Source organism: Ambystoma mexicanum, chromosome 4q (assembly GCF_040938575.1).
Source record: "Ambystoma mexicanum isolate Mex_15411 chromosome 4q, UKY_AmexF1_1, whole genome shotgun sequence".
Taxonomy (NCBI): Eukaryota; Metazoa; Chordata; class Amphibia; order Caudata; family Ambystomatidae; genus Ambystoma; species Ambystoma mexicanum.
The window spans coordinates 249774458-249792170 of NC_090928.1; the positions used below are offsets into that span (position 1 = coordinate 249774458).

Genomic DNA, 17713 nt, shown 5'->3' on the forward strand with positions numbered 1-17713 from the left:
CCATTCATCCTGAGGGGAGGACTTTCCGTATAAAGGAAATGGCTGCGATGGCCCAAGTTGTTTTTTCTCCATTTATCAGTGCGGCCCAACAGCCCTCTTTGTCCATAGTTCTGAACTTTCTCGATAACAGTTTTAGGTATTTTTCTCACTCCCTGCTCAACCCAGTACATTTGATGAACAGGTGTTTGATTGTTTCTACTTGGTCCAGTTCTGGACAGAACCTGCAGAGATTGTTTTCGCAGGTGGTACGGATTGCGTTAATCTCGTTGGTTTGTATCACATTCAGTCCCATTCTCATGAAGGTGTCTCTGTAAATTCTGTTTGGGAACTTTAGTAGATATGCTCGCAAGTGATTTAACTTTATGCTGTTTACTGGCAAGTTCGCTGGTGAGCTTACAGGCCCCAGCCTTCTCCAAAGTGGAGATCCAATCAAGCTCCATAAGTTTCCTTTTGACTCTCATGGGGTTCGAACTTAGGTCCCATTCTGAGCAACCAAGATCTGCCAATATCTTCCTGGTGTTAGCGGCACATTTTGTTAGTAAGGTCCTTGATCGTTTAATCATCTCCAAGTTTATGATCTTTAGGACCATGGGACTTGTTGGGAGTATAATTTTCCGGAACAACGCCAGCCCTTTCCATTCTACAGTTGCGTTGAGTGATGGAATACTCAGTTCTATATGAATTATTGAAATAGATGTTGAATTAGGCAGATTGAGAAGTTTCCTCCAGAATATGCCTTCAAGTCTTGGCCATATACTTGGAGGAATCTCCGGCGTTGCCTCCACGCCATATCTGAGAGTAGGGACTACCTTACCCTTGTAGAAGTTTATGGCTGCTGCCAAGAAAAAGCAACCATATTTCTTATCCATTCATTTGGCTTGAACCGCCAATGTTTTCGCTTTCCCTAGTGAAGCTTCTTACAAGGGGGTCTCAACAGAGCTGTTGTTTAAGGTGACTCACAGGTAGTTGAATGTTTCAACCCGTTCTATCCTTTTGGGACCCAAAGTCCATTTTAAGGGTTCACACTTTGTGTTTCCTTGTTGAAAGCACAGTATTTTGGTCTTGTCTTGGTTTATCTCCAAGAGGTTTAGGTTTACAAATCTCGATAGACTGTCCAGCTGCCGTTGTAGGCCGATTTTGGTTTGATCGATCAGTATGAGATAATCTGCATACAGCAGTCTTGTCACTTTCTTGTCCCAGATGGTTGGTGGGAAAGATCTCAACTGTGGGTCTAAGTGCTGGATATCTGAGATAAAAAAAGTTGTAGATTGTGGGCCCAAAGGGAATCCTTGCTTTACGCCTCGATGCGTTGGGATCGCTGTTGATAATATCCCTGCGCGATTTAGGCGGACTGTTATCATGGTGTCTGAGTGCAGAGCGATCAGGGGTTCCATTAAGTTCTCTGGGCAGTTCCTTTCTGCCAGTTTCTTCCAGAGCAGGTTACGGTCCATCCGATCAAAGGCCTGCACCAAGTCTACAAACGCAATGAAGATCTTCGATCTGCCTTGGTGGGATTGCCCCTTCAAAATGCTGAGTTGCATTATATTTGCTGACGTTCCAACGGTTTTGACAAATCCAGTTTGGAATTGATCAATACAGTCTGCGGCTTTTGTTCAGTCGAAGAATTTCCCCAATAAGAGGGATCCGAAAATGTTGCCTATCACATCCAGTAATGCGATCGGCCTGTAGTTCTTGGGATTCTCTTTTCCTCCTTTGTTGTAAATGGGGACTATTGTAGCTGTTTTCCATGATTTTGGTATTTGTCGGTGCTGTGATACTTTCTTAAAAATTGTATGTATAAAGAGCAGCCATTCTTAAGGATTTTCCTTCAACATTATGCTGGTGAGACCGTCAGGACTGGGCGCTCTTGATGGATTTAGTTTTTGTATCTTTTTGAGGATGTCCGCCACTTCCTAGTGAAATGCCCATGGAGTCTTTTTATTCGCTGTTGTTAAGGTTGACTCGGTTGGTATTGGTCCCCAATACAGATTTGAGAAGTGTTCTTCTCAGGCCAGCTCACTTACATAGTTTTGTTGAATGTCATGAGCATCCGATGATGTTTGTTTTATTAGGGACCAAAAGTCTATGGACTTTCTTCCGCTTAGTGCCCTTAGCATTTGTTCTGAGTCTTTTTGCAGCATCTTGTGTCTTCTGGCAATTATCCAGGTTTTGTATGGCTGCATGTCTTTACTGCTTGTTCTTTGAGGTCTTCCTGATTAGATCTAGCAGCAATTTGCTTTAGTCGCCTCATATGTCTTCGGTTTTCTACCAGGATAGGATCATGGGTGTGACAAGCAAGTTTTCCCACCTTACCATCTCCATACTTTTTAGTTGTGAAGTGGTCCAGTAGTGGTCTCTAATCTACGGTTTTAGTCACCTTCCCGGCGCCTTCATTGCCTACGATGTAACTGTTGGTTAGGGCTATGATGTCTTTGGTCTTTAGACTCAGGCAGTTCCCACCATTGTTCACTTCTACTTCTTTCTTCATGAGTTGCTCAGATGGCTTCAGTTCGGTCAGCAGTGCCATAAATAGGAGATTGTGGTCACTGTTAGCTGTTCTGATTACTTCGTATCCATTGATGTGATGTAACAGTTCTCTTGAGATGTAAATGTGGTCAAGATTGGCCAACTGGTCCCCTCGTTCCCAGGTTGGGGCCACTGTAGTCAGTCAGTTTTAACTGATGTAGGTCCCGCAAGTTCATCAGTGACGACCAGAGTTTCCCTCTCATTACTGCTGGTGGATTCTGCTTTTGGTCTCTCTTACTCAGTAATATGGTTTTCATGTTTTCCCCAATATTTCTTTGGTACTAGTTAAATAGAATCCAATTTAAAAAAGTGATATAAGCATTTGAAAACCAAACCATTTTGGTTTTTATTTTTTCAGGATAGATTTATTTCTGACTAATTACAAAAAAAATGTAAACTATTACCACTAAATATCCATTTGTGTATTAGGACTTTAATACACAGCCACGAAAATATTTGCCGTATGGGTTACTTTAGAGAGAGCAGAGATAATTCTGCGGAATTTTGCCAGTTTAGTGCCGTAAAACAAAATTGCATTGACAAGCGGTCGTTGCTCAACTTCTTCCGCTGGAGATGGTGAATCTGTCAAAATGAACATTGTGATAATAATTAACTATCTTTCAGCAATGCTTCCACTGCCTGCTTCCAAAAATCTATTAATAAACATTGACCATATGCTGCAGACCTTCTCATGGGATAAATACTCCAGGCTTGGCCTTGTGGTAAACCCAACAGTCTAGTAGTTGCTTTGTAATGAGCTTTGACTGCACTTTTATCTCTACAAGTAGAACCTTAACCAGCAGCATGAGAGGGTCAAAGCTGGGGCAGCTCACATCTCTTGGCAGACACCTCAAGCTATGCCAACCATCAAAAGCAGGAAACAACAGGACAGACAATTGCCTCGTGAATCACTCATAGAACGCTAGCGGGAAGCTAGGTAGAACCATTTCTATTTGTTGGAGCACCAGTCTGCTTGAATCCTGAGGCTAAAGGCGATGACAAGTTCATTTTATGCCAAAAACGGAACATGTGAGGCATAAAACACATCTCAAGTGTGGAGATGGACGATAAGGAATATTTACTTTCTTGTTATTCTAGGTCTTCATTCTGGGTATCTTCATTGAACTCAAAAACAATGACTATCTGCCCTCGCATGGAAACCCGGAACTCTTTTCACTGTCATTCCTCTGATGTTGGAACCTAGGAAGGGAATTCTCAAAAGGGGATGACACCAGAACAAGAGAAACCGCTCTCTGAACCCACACAAATGAGGCCCCTTGCATTGCTGTGTTCCCTGTCCACAAGCTAGTGAATGCCTACATTGTAGAAAAGTGTGGGTATGGCGTACGACCTCCAGCCTAACCGCCACCCGTGAGGAATAGCAAGAAGGGAGGAAGCAGGATGAAGAGGGTATGTGTGCCTCTGAATCAGAGAGACTGCCGCCACTTCCTCTTTGGCAGAAACCTTAGAATCGGAGCAGGATGAGGAACTGTCAAGAATGATGACCAAAATAGCACTCCCTCAAGGTTCCCCACTTTGAGTGATCAAGTCATCAAAAATTCTTGGGAAGGAACATCTTAAACAAGAGGGCACAGTCCACCTAGGTTTGGCAGACTGCACACTGTGTGAAAGAGTGGCGGAATACGTTACAGTACAATTAGGGGCAGTCAGAGGCAGCAACTGCTACCCCCTGGTACTGTCTTTGTGATCGCTGATCTATTGGGCAACACACAAAGACAAAAAGTGTTACACTGCATAGTGAAAAAAAGACAACTTAGGAGCTCACTTCTGACTCCATGTAATGAAAACGAAACGCATAAAAGCCTTGCGTAAGGCTTTTACGCATTCCATTTCCATCCCAGCAAATTTTCAATGGGAAATGTGTGGGCAAAAGTGAGTGTTTGAACCTAAAATTATCTCGTGGTGTGAACAGATTGTACAGTCAGTTATCAGTAGCCGGGATCAGATTCCCCCATTGAGCATGGGCCAGCCAGATACAGGCAACAATCCAGGCAACAGAATCCTTTCTTTCTGACGAGAGGCTGGGGCAGGGGCTGAGGAATGCCCAAGCAACCCGCAATAACTGCGGGTGAGCCTTCCGCGTTCCAGCAAAGGGCCAGCAGTGGGCGACAGGGTGGCTTTCTTTTTGGAGGAAAGGAGGAGAATCTCTAAAGGTCTCTAGGCCCTGGGGATGCAGCTTGAGCCACGACCCCCAGAGAGCCGAGGTGTGTCCTGCCTCCTTTTTCATGTTCTTCTCCCAAAGTGTTTTTCTCAGAAGGGGTTTTCTCCCGTCCCAGCCTACTCTTGGGCAGAGGAGCTCAGTCCTTTTTTCTCTCTTCGTTTTACATGATGGACTTGATGGTTCAAACCATGAAAGTCCTTTGCACAAAATACTACATACACATTAAATAAAACTACCATTTTAAATAAGCTATTTTTCCCACTACCCTGGTGTCTGTCTTTATTTCCTAATTTCCCTCAGGGGACAAGCATGTCGCTCTGCCTAGCCCGCCCCAATTTGGGCCACAGGCTACATTACTCCACCACTTCAGGAACTTCCTGTCTCTGGAAGTGCCACACCCAGTGATGGTTGAAGGCGTGGCTATGCTGACACGCCCACACCACCGCCCCCCACCCCACGGAGCCATCCATGGCCCAGCTCATCTCAGCATTGCCTCCAATGTAGCCCCTGATTTCTCCGGCTCAAGCCCGGGCAACGGGGTGCACATCCCTCAACCCAGACCTGGTACCCCCATAGCAGCTGGAATGGAAGGGATGCAATCAAATCGATGTCAAAACAGAAGATGGGATATGCAAGAGTCCTTACCTGATTCATTGAAATGGAACGCAGACACCAAGGTGGATTTCTTTAGGAATCCCAACGGGGAGCCCTTTTTAGTTATAAAAACACTATATCTTATTAAATATTTCCTCCGATCAATACAACCCTCTTCTCCATTCCCTTGGCACGAGTTGTGTCTGAGAGATCTGACACTTCCTTAGAGGGGTCACAGGTAGACCAATAGGGTGGAAATGACAGAACGGACCCCCTTCTTTCTACATGACATGGTAGAGGGGGCAGCAGATGGCCCCAGTGGGAGATGCAAAGGGTTTCATGATGGGCTACAGTAGACCCCAGACAAAAGTAATCAAAAGGTCTCTGTGATTCCCTTGGTTTGAGCGATTCAACAATAATAGTTATCTCTCTTGTATTAGAAGATGTGGGGATATTAAGCTTCAGTGATGCTCTCTCCTGAACAACTGCAAAATGGATGATGGCATCTGTGGGTAAGATTCTGGTAAGCAGTGACGATGGTGAAGTAGCCCTATAATCAGATCAGTCTGAACTGGAGGTGTATGGACTCCGAGAGGTGACACACCCCTTCGAGGAAAATATTCTCTACAAGAGGATAAGGTTATGAAGTGGTCCTAGGTCTTGTCTGCATGGAGAAAGGTATCTGCAAGTTTTACAGGTCCATATTTGACAGTGTTGACAACACTACAACATTCGATAGACTCTTCCTGGGCCTGCGTGGTCTCTCTTGATCTTCTCAATATGTTGCTGATCATTTTCACACTTTTAAATGTTAAGGTTGAGAATCTCAACCTCGCTATTGAAATCCTTGATAGTAAGGACATGAACGTCAAGGGTACAACACTGAGAAAACTCCCAATGCTGAATCAACTCGCAACAGTGAACAAGACAGTGGCAAAGCACTCAGTGTCAATACTCTCAACGTCGAAAAGTGATTGCAGACACAGTGATGATATTCTGAGAGGCCAGCAAAGATTATGGAATAAGCCCAATACAAACCCTTAGATCTACAATCATTCCTTTTTTGGAACCGTTCTCAAGGTAGAGCCTATTCACATCCACAGCCTAACCCCTCCCTTTTCCTTCAGCCTCCTGTGTGACATTTATGTACAAACTAAACACTCCTACAATGGTGTGGTTGTCCGAGAGAATACCAATGCATATGGCATGGTCATCTCTCTTAGAGCTCTTAAAACCACAGGAACCGCATTTGTCAAATAATGACATATGGGGAGCGTGTCCTACTCATGCCAGGGAAACAGGTGAACATATATATTTTTTAAATGTGCCTGCCTTTGGGGAAAAAACACATCTGTAACCACTGGGTTGGGGATTGAAGAAAGGATAGCTGGCCTGTGAAGCCGCACCGGGATCCCAAAATAATAAACAAATAGAAAATCGTTTCCCCCACGCAGGGCGGGCCGGGGGACTCGAGATAATTTTTAAAAAAAGACAGTCGGATCCCCAATGCGAGCGGTGCCAGGGACCCAGGAAAAAAGAAAAGGTTAGAGTAAGGGACCCCTGGCGTCTATAATTACTGGCGCTCCCCATAGCTGGGGACCACCCAATGTGTTTTGAGCCTCCTGGGGCTGATATTAATTCAAGGGGCCACCGCCCCCTGACAGGTGGCCCAACTACACTCCCTGGGCCACACCTGGCAGATGACACGCAGGTGGAGTGGAGTTGGGGGTCACGCTGCATAGATTGCTAGGTTGCTGCTAGCCCAGTCCAAACAAGGACTTTGGGGGTCCCCCACACGGTTACTGCCTGCTGCCTTCTGCTGCCATCATCTGCCCCGAAAGCCATCAAAGAAGAGCGCAGGAAGACAGACGATCAAGAGAGCAGTAGCACCATGAGACAGTCCTGGCCAGGTTGTCTTGCAAGTAGGGTCTTTATAAATATTTTTTTATATATTTGTTTTAAAGACTCTTTTATATTTTTAATATTTAAAGGACTCATGTTATACTTTTTCTTTTTAGTTACGCAGCTGCTAGGTTAAGTGTAATCTGTATATAGTGTCTTGTGGTAACCCTTTTTTATACAAAAACCTGCAATACCCTGCTGGTGTACCGGAAAACTATGTAAGTGAGGTTTTACCAACTAAAAAGAACTATACACCAGCATTCCACCAGCATTCCTTTGTCCAACTTTCCTTTTGTACGCCAGTTACTCTAACCTTGTGTTTTCTCCTTAGGGAAATTTTGGGGAACCTACCTGTCCTAATCTCTTGATCTTCCCTATCCTTACCACCTTCAAAGCAGGGTACACCAGGATGATCTTGAACCGAGGAGAGTGGAGTTTGGAGACAGGTAAGAGGCGTGTCAAGTTATAAGTGAAAGGTTACTCTGTTTATTGTGTGCCCGCCTACACCTGTCTCCCAATAAGGTGCCTTCGAAGATCACCCCGCTACACATGTAAATGTTAGCAGTCAGTACAAGAGGTAAAATAAAGGCCAACATCTCTAAAAACGGATAAAAGAAATAGAAAAAATGCTTAACAGCAGGAGTAAAGTCTATTACGAACCTTCCAATGTAGGCCGGTCCACCCACATAATAACACTTATTATGTTCTGTTTACCATTAATGCCCATTAAAAAATGCAATGCCACAGTAAGACAATATAGGCCAGTCTAGCTATGTAATAACACATACAATGTTTACCCTTGATACCCAGCAAAAAGGAATTCATGCTACAGTACGATAATGTAGGTCACTATCTCCAAGTAAAAACATGTATAATTTTTTCTCCGCCATTGATGCCCAATAAAAAATACCATAACATAGGAAAATATAGACATGCTGGCTGTACCAAAGTAGGCCATTCCCGCCACATAATACCACATATCATGTTTGCTTTACAAATGATTCTCAGTACAAAATGCCATGCCACAGTATACAAATATAGCCATACTGGCTGCACCTAAGTAGACTAATACAGCCACATAACAAATATGTTTGCTTTACAACTGATGCCCAGCCAAAAAATAAATGTCACATTAAAAAACAGAGCTAGGCAGACTAGCTGCCAAATGAATCCCAGTGTTCCCCAAATCACCATCTTCTGGGCCAGTACAGAAATCAGCACACATACAGCATTCATGCCATCATACATACAGGATTCACTTGCTCATTCATACACCCACCCATACAGCATTCACTCGCTCATTCACATGTGTACCCACCCATACACCAAACACTCACACTTCCATACACAAACCGACACATACATTATCCTTTTTTTCTTACCTTCTGCCCAGGTCTGCACTTTGTTTATCCATTTTCATGCCATCTGCCATGGGTGCCCTGCCAGAGTACTCAAAACTCAATTCCCCAATCAGTCTGAATGTGAAAGGAAGCGAGGAGCACCCCTACACAAATTCAGTCCTAGAGTCCCACAGCCTGCATCCGCAATATGCTATCCAAGCCTGGCTAAGCAAAATGTCCCTGGCATTTCATGGTCCAGTGGACAACTGTGCTGGGGTAAAGACATTGTCAAAGGGACACAGCATTTCCCTTTGACAGTTAAAACCTGCCCAGGAGTGCTCCATGAGCAGCTTGCTGCAGTTTAGGGAGCTTTCATTGTTTCCACTGTACTGACATGGCTCGTCAAGAATGGGTGGTGGATCGGAGCCCTGTCGCCCATTATGACGAGGCACCATTAGTCTCTGGCCTTCCAGCAGTTACTTAACAAGTGATTATTGAACACTTGACCGCTAATTTTGTGAGAGCACATCATTCAGCGCTGGCAGCCCGTTCTGTGTAGACATACAGGTAGGCGGGTCCATGCCACAGAACTTTGGTCATTTGCATGGCGGAACACAACACAAGCATGTACACTGCATTTTGCCCTGCAATTTTGTACCATGCCATGCAAATGAAATAAACGCTGCCTGCCATACACGCTGGTACAAAAAGCCGGTGGGCTCCATAGGGATCCCCAGAATTTGCGCCCATGAAGATGTATGCAGGTGCAAATGCTGGAGTAATTGTATGGCAGAGCGGAAGGGAGCGGCAAGAACACAAGTTGCGTTCCTCCCCTACTCTCCGCCATACAAACTCACAAAATGGGGTGGGGCGTGGCGTGAATGGAAGGCGTAAAAGCCTTACCTGAGGCTTTTACACCTTCCATTTACATTATGCTGAGCCAAAAATGAACCCATTGTTATATTGAGAGTGCTCTACGAATAGGGCCATCAAGTGCAAATATCTAGGGTGTCAGAGCTATCAAACAAAATGTTTAAGCATAGTCTATTGGACTCAGTTGAGCATGTTCAGCAGAGAACACAGATCTAGATCCTTGCTTCAGATGTGCAATTCAACACCCTCTCAGATGCTGTGGACCTGCCATTGACCAAGATGTTCTGGCAACAAGCTGCTACTGGCATAAATTACATTTGGGATGCAAACACATTGGGCCTCAATACGAGTTTCCGGGTACAGTAACAACGGTACCGGTAAGCTTGCCGGTACCGTTGTTACCGTGCCGGCAAACTACGAGCTCTGCTCGCGGGTGCCTTTGCAGCCACCAGGTCTGACCTGGTGACCGTACCGGCAACCGAGAGCAGAACATGGCAGTAGCAGCGGTACCGTTATTAACAGTACTGGTGCTACCACCTTCCCCATTCCAATTGAGCCCCACTGGGCTCAATGGGAATGGGGAAGAATGTTTTCCGGCGCCCAGAAAAGGGCAATTACCGGGTCCGGCAAGGTCGTAATGACCCAGCATTTTCCCTTTTCTGGGCGCCGGAAAAAAAATGAATACTGGCGGCAGCAGTGCCTGTATTACAGACACGGCTACCGCAAGCCTGTATTTTTCAGTCTTCCCGCTATGCAAAGACTGAAGCCTTCAAGCTTCATCACACGATCTCGGTTCTCAGGAGTGCGATGATCGCCAAGGAAATGATATTGAGACGGAGGAAATCATGTGCTGGCATTGGGGGTAGATGAGCACGTAAATGAATTCCTGACTGTACCTGTCATCGCTAAAGCCATCACCAAGTGCAAGGGAGTCACAAGCTGCCTCGCCTGCCTGCACGTTTACGGATGACCCTTCACTTTTGTCTGTACGGTAGGTTTTCACCATTTATAGCATAGCCTATTTTCACTCATCTGCTTTGTTCAACTGGCTTGTGTATTTGTGCCAAAGAGTTCACCTGTTTAACTGCTTATTATCAGCAGTCGTATTCTACTGAGCTCACAGGACTTCAAGTCGATCCGTGCCCATTTATCCGATATCATTTTTTATTTTAAGAAATGCGTTTTAAATGTGGGATGTGATTTTTTTTGTGTGCAATTTAATGAAAACATATCAACTCAAAAATAAAACATTTGAGGACAAATGAAAGGTACAGCCTCAGGAAACATTCATCTCAAGAATTCACCTCCAGAATGTTGCTGGAGGTAATGCCTCCACTTTACCTCCAAAATCTGGTTAATTTACTATGCAGTAATTCTGCCGGTGGTAAAGCCACCAAAAATCCTGGTGACGGTAATTGAGTTTGGCAGTATTTCGACGGATTTACCTCCAAAATACCGCCAAACTCGTAACGAGGGCCGATGTTTCCTTGGGTTATAGTGATCATAGTTCCCAGCAGATGGGGATAGATGGACCGTGCCCCAAGAAAGTTTTTTGCAGGGACCTCCAATCGGAAGAGAGAATACTGACTTAGGGTATGTAGGCCTGTTCTAAGAGAAGACAAGACCTATAATACTCTGGGTTCAGACACTCAGAATGGAGAACAAGGGAAACAGGAATGGGGGGGAGGGGGGGGTGGCGCTAACCCAACTGTAAAGACAGCTTCAACATTCTGGGACCTTCAGACCCCCAATCAGTGAAAGAAGGTAGAGGGACCTCCTCCACAACTAAAACACTTTCCAACAGCTATAACTGTGTGTTAGTCCTTCTGTAAAGGAAAGGTTAGAGCTAACTTTAAATAATATATACATCCATATGCAGAAAATTGCATCTTAAAAAGGAAAACAGTCCTGCATCCATAAACACAGTCAATAAGTGCCCATGTAGGGATAGACAAAGCGCACCATCTCAGCTAAAATTGTGGGAGGCCATGATGCTTGGATCAGAGCGACCATTCCTTAAGGCAGGCGTGCCCAAGTGCAGTTCCCAAGAGCAAAATGTGCTCATTTTTTTCTGGACATCAAGACAAAATATAATGGGCCTCAATACGAGTTCAGTGTTGCAGTAAAAAAAAGTGGTGGTAATTCTGTTACCACCACGTCTTATGGCAAAAATGGAATTACTGTCTTTTTTACCACACTGCCGAATCCAGAGTTTGGAGGTAAAGTGGAGGGTTCACGTCATGCAAAAAGCTGGATGTGAATCCTCAACTTTACTGCCAAAAACGGATGGAATTAGCGCAGCAGAATTACCGCCCACAGTAATTCAACCAAAATCCCAATGAGCCCTATGTACTCCAAAAATAGCGATTTCCACCCCTCAGTGGTAACAGTAAATGACTGTGGTGGTAATTTGGCAGATTTAGCACTGAATTACTGCCAAACTCGTAACAAGGGACAATGACCCGAAATGAGAGTCATTTACATCGTAAGTAGTTGTTTTTGAGAGAAAGGAAAAAAGACACTTGATCTTGGCCAACTCCATATTTTTGTCTGCCAGCTTTCAAGTGGCAGTTATTTACATAGTCTCCTCTGGTTATCCTGAAAGCCTGGTCTAGTTGAAGCTTTCGAGGATTGGACATGGGAGACTAATTCTAGCTTAGATTAACCCCGTAAGTGCGATGAAAGAGTATTTTCTTCCTGAATTCCCATAAGAAATAATTGTAAGCTCCGGCCACTCCCGCATAGCTCGCACCTCCCTGTCGGACCCCCGGTAAGCAGAATGGCAGTTGTCTCAAACTGCAGGGAGAGCTTGGATTCCTGGATCAATGATACGGTTGAAGTCCATCTAGAATGATTCTTAACTCCACACAAAACAAGATGGAGCAGTAGAGAAATAGAGAAATTATGTTATGTTATGTCATAGGGCATTTGTATAGCGCATAATCTAATGGCATTGGTATGGCCTCAAAGCGCTGTGGGGTGAAAGCCTTTGGAGGACTGAAGTTCAAGGTATGAGAATTAAAAGGAAACATTTAAGAAATTGTGTGCATTTTAGCCAGAATTAGGGTAGGGAACGGTGGCTAAGTCCCTGCTAGAGACCCACAGAGATCTGGTTAGTGAATGGGTGTTATGATAGACTATCATGGGAGTAGGTGAGGCAAGGAGACTGATTATGCGCCCCGCTGGACCACATTCTTTTTCGGCGGACTCAGCTGCATTCTAATGGCAGAGGCGATGCGTGCGATAAGAAGTCAAGTAGTGAGTTGTTGCAGATGTATACGCGTGAGTGGCTGTGCCCCCGGAGGGAATTCCTATGTTTCATTGAGATGGAGTGCTATACGTACCAGAAAAAACACGACTGATATCGAGTTGCGAAGAGGGTATGCAGATCATGTCATTCTAATGGCAGAGGCGATGCGTGCGATAAGAAGTCAAGTAGTGAGTTGTTGCAGATGTATACGCGTGAGTGGCTGTGCCCCCGGAGGGAATTCCTATGTTTCATTGAGATGGAGTGCTATACGTACCAGAAAAAACACGACTGATATCGAGTTGCGAAGAGGGTATGCAGATCATGTCACACGGACCGAATGGAATCCTTTCCATGCAGGCTAGGTACTGTCTTGTAGTCCTCTCAGGTGACTCAATGGTGCCCCGACCTCCCTGTGCGGGGGTGATAGTTCACCCAGGAGGTGGACTAGATCAGTCAAGCTGCAGAAGGGAAGAGCCAGGTCTTGACTGCCTTCTGGAAAGCGAAGTGATCCTCTATGCTACAGATGCTAAATGGAATTGAGTTCCAGATGGTGGGAGCTTGGACGGAGAAAGAAGATCCCCCTATTCTGGTCGATTTTGTGCCTGGGATTACAAGGAGGAGAGGTATGCCTGATCTCAGGTTTCTGGTGGGCCTTTAGGGTATGAGCTTGTGTTGTGATATTTTGGTCCTGTGTTCTGCAGCGCTAGGTGGGTGATGCACATTGCCCTGAAGGTGGATTGTCGTCCGATCAGCAGCCAGTGAAGGACACGGAGAGCAAGTGTGTATTCAGGCATAAAATGCAGCACTCCCTGGGCTGTCAATCGGCACTTTGCTGCTGCACAGCTTCTGAAAGCGCATAGAGGGCGTTAACCTCAAGCAGCTGTAGTAGAACGTGGTTTTTCATTGAATGCTATCTGCTTCATTAATCTCAAATGGCCTTTAAGGCCAGGAGGAAACACACCACAATCAAACTATTTATAGACAAGAGAGCAGTTCACAGCATAAGTGCTGAATATACTACTAACCAATGTGAAAGTCTCTGTAGCTGCAGGCTGTAAATCAGGGCCAACCATTTTAAGGGTATTTTGTGCCGGGAGCACAGACGCATTTAGGCCACCACAAACAAAAGAAATGAAGGGATCCAAGAATCCCTGTTCACCTCCAACCTCTTTGTTCCATTGTCAGCTTGAGAGGCAGCCCTGCCAGTGATCAAAATTAGCGTGACCACTCCCTCTATCCATGCTGGAAGCAGAATACTGAACAAGTAGCATTTCAAAGACAACTTTAACAGCCCACAGCAAAGAGGGTACTTTTGTTCTAGCAAAGTTGCAGGACACATTTCAACATCATCCACCATGAGGAATCTACACAGGCAGTAGTATAGATGCAGGACACAGACCAGTAGCAATATAAAAAATAAATTATACATATCCAAGAATGGCTACAAAACTCAGATTTGGAGGCTCACAGTAGTACAAGTGCTCAAGCATGAATACAGGAGACAGATTGGAAGCAATGTGGACGGTACATATGACATATCATAGATAGAAGATAGGTACTGGAAGTGATCATGAAGGGCTGTATGTTAGAACATAGACTGAGATTAGGGGTGGGACATGTTTTTACATGAGTGTGACAATGACCAAATAACATTGTGTTATGAACTATATGTGCGTGGTGTGAGAAACCAGAAGGTGTCTCACCCACTAGTCCCCGTGTATCTGTCATCCAGGTGGCCAGGACACGGCCATCACTGTTGGATCCAGTTCCTGGGGGTGGACCAGTGCAGGAGGACCACCTCAGTGAGGTATCTTCAGGGTGTTGGACTGGGACACTGGATGGTGAGACACTGTATCCCCTTCCCTGTAACACCTTTACCCCATCGTACCCAGTGGGATATTAACAAACGTCTACCCCCGCCCCCCTTTTACAACACAAACACTTTCTCATGGACAGCCTTCTATAAGACAGCCTAACACCCGAGCCGTGTACCTGACATGTCCCAATAACTATGGTCAGGCAAGGTCAGTTAATTATCGACAATCACTCACACTTCCCCACACGGATAAAAGGCGGAGCATGAGAGCACACTCTGAGCAAGACAAAGCACACATGGAAACAGCCATTTCAAGACGGCAACTGAGCAAGAGAGGAAAGATGGCAAAACCGAAGAGATCGCAAGGAGGGAAATTCCCTTGACCTTTTTGACAAGGAACTGTTACTTTCCAGAGACCTGGAGAATAGAAAGCGCAAGACAAGGGAACCAGGCTGAAGAAAACTGCATTGTGTGCCTGAGATAGTTGGGGCCCTCCTGCATCAATAATCAAGGCAGGGAGAATCACTAGCCGCTGTGGTCCCGTCCTTGGCTCCAAGAACAAAGCAGCTTCAGTGACGTTAACACAGCGGTTAGTTGGGGAGACCGATACAAGACTGGTCTGTGTTGAAGCCAAGGTTTCAAGCAGCAATATTGTATGGCGAGCACTGGAACAAACTTTGTTAAAACGAGTGTGATAAGAGACACAAGTGAAGTTGAACTGCTGATGAGTGATTGCACTTTAAAGCAAGCTACAATACCTTTGAAAGGGTGGTCCAGCACCGTGTGGGTGCTCAATCAAAGGTCTCTGTAAGGTATCCAGCTGAGAAGTGACAACAGTAGAAACATTTGGTCTGAGCCGGGTGGAGGGAGACCAATTGAAAGTGAACGAATAAATGGTGGTCCTGCTACGTCTCAAGCAAAATCCCAAACACAGTCGAAAGTCTTCGATTTTGATGAAGTAGCAAAAGTTTGAAATGTGCATGAATTTGGTCCGAGCCTGGCAGAGGGAGACCAATGGAATGTTTTGTGTGCAAGTGGGTCTGAGCCTGGCAGAGGAGGGTGCGGAGTGAACAGTAAATCACCCGAGAAGTTGTACAAGTGAAAATCCTGAGAAGGCAGTAACTTTAATGTTTTGTCGTATTGCATCAGGCCCTCTGAAATGAGAGACTTGGAATGGCAAAGAGACTTTGGCACAGAAGGCCCTGATGCAGAATTTTGAACTGCATCCTCATGATAAAGAAGCCAGAGAGTGTGCTAAGATCGAGTGTGCTGCCTTGTCCCATGCTGAAGACATGGGCAAGGGAAGCCAACGGCTTGAACATCCTGACATATCATTTATTGAACACTTTTCTTTTGCATAACATTGTTTCCCACACTATTATATTTAGTGAATGGATTTGTTATATGCATACTCCGGCAACCAGAGAATGTCTTTCCAGGAGTTTTCAGATTGTTGTAACATGCATCTTAAATACTGCTCTAGGGTCTGGTTGGTTCGTTCGGTCTGGCCATCGGTTTGAGGGTGATGACTTGTGGACAGCCGAAGGTCGTTTTTGGCAATTTTACAACACCTTCTCCAGAATGCTGAAACAAATTGAGTTCCACGACTCAATATTAATACCGATGGGAACCCATGCAGTCGCACAATCTGTTCCAGAAACACTGTCGTGAGAGCAGAAGCGGTAGGGAGTCCTTTCAAAGGAATGAAGTGGGCCATTTTGGAGAACAAATCCACAATTACCATATGGTGTTGCAACCATTGCAGGAAGGGAGATCTGTAATAAAATCCATGGACAGAGTGTGCCAAGAAGCTGGTGGTACCATCAATGGACGTAGTAGACCAGCAGGATTTTTCTTTTGGGATTTGTGTTGAGCGCAGACACCACAGGTCGCAATGAAGTGGGTAATGTCCTTTCTCCAAGTGGGCCACAAATAGTGTTTCTTTACTTTAGCCTGAGTTTTTGCTATTCCTGGATGTCCTTCCACCAAGGAATCATGATAGTTGGCGATGATTTGGTTTTGCAGTTTCTTATCTGGAATGTACAGTCGCCCTTGGAAGTATGGTAGATCGTCTTTAATGGTGTATCAGTCTCCTTTTTGAAGCCATTCCTGTTGGGCAGATTGACTCATCTGGCATTGCAAGTCGGAATGTAGATCGTCTAGACAGGTAACCGCGACAATCATATTTTGGATCTGCTCTTCAGGAATGAAAGCCACTGGATCTGCTGTAGTGAAAGCTTCTTTTTCCTCACTCATGTGGGAGAGGGCATCCGCTTTCCCGTTACAAACTCCTGGTCTATAGGTAATGATAAAGTCGTATTCCGCAAAGAAGAGGGCCAAACGAAGCCTCTGGGGACCAGCAGAATTGTTTGTTTTTTCAAAGCAGAGAGGTAATAGGATGGACGATCTGAGAGAAACCGGGTATGAACCGATTATAGAAGTTGGTGAATCCGAGCACACTTTGTACTCCTTTTGTAGATGTTGTTGAGTGCCATTGAAGGTTGGCGTCCACTTTGCGTGCATCCATGCAAACGCCTCGTGGTGTGAGAATAAAGTCAAGAAATTCGACCTCTGTTACATGGAAAAAACACTTCTTCAACTTGGCAAACAGTCGAAGTTGCCGAAGCTTTTCTAGAACTGCCCGACCAATATGCTCTCCTTTGGAAGTTGAATAAATGAGAATGTCATCAATATAGACAAGTGCGCAAACGTCCAGTAAGTCACGGAGCACGTCGTTCATAAATAACTGGAACGCCGCGGGGGCATTACATAGTCCAAAGGGCATCACCTGGTATTCATAGAGGCTATATTTAGTAAAGAATGCCGTCTTCCACTCGTCTCCTTCTTTGACCCTTACAAGGTGGTAGGCCCCTGGTAGGTCCAGTTTGGTGTAAATCTGAGTGGTTTTTACCTGATCCAAGAGTTCTGGGATAAGTGGTAGCAGTATCTATTCTTCACTGTGATCTGGTTTAGTGCTCTATAATCAATGCAAGTTCTTAAGTCGCCCTCCTTTTTAGGCATGAAAAAGAGCGCTGAGGAGGCAGGGGATTTGGATGGACGGATGAAGCCATTGGCTAGGTACTGGTCTAGGTAAGATTTTAGATGTTGGTTTTCCTGCACAGTTAGAGCATAAATCCGACTGCAGGGTATCTGGGCTCCGGGTACGAGATCAATTTGGCAGTCGTAAAACCGGTGCGGAGGAAGGACGTTTGCTTGTTCCTTTTGAAAGA

The 17713-nt window shown here is 45.1% G+C and overlaps 1 protein-coding gene across 3 annotated transcripts in view; it reads left to right on the forward strand.

Annotated features, from left to right (window-relative positions):
- The window catches only part of HNRNPLL (heterogeneous nuclear ribonucleoprotein L like), a 649202-nt gene that overhangs the window by 185576 nt on the left and 445913 nt on the right, over window positions 1-17713 (forward strand). For 2 of the 3 annotated variants that reach the window (XM_069607810.1, XM_069607811.1), the window contains one exon: window positions 7536-7650. The exons of the other annotated variant lie outside the window; for it this stretch is intronic. The gene's annotated coding sequence lies outside the window, so the exon portion shown is untranslated. The remainder of the gene's footprint in view (window positions 1-7535; window positions 7651-17713) is intronic. 3 annotated transcript variants of the gene reach the window in all.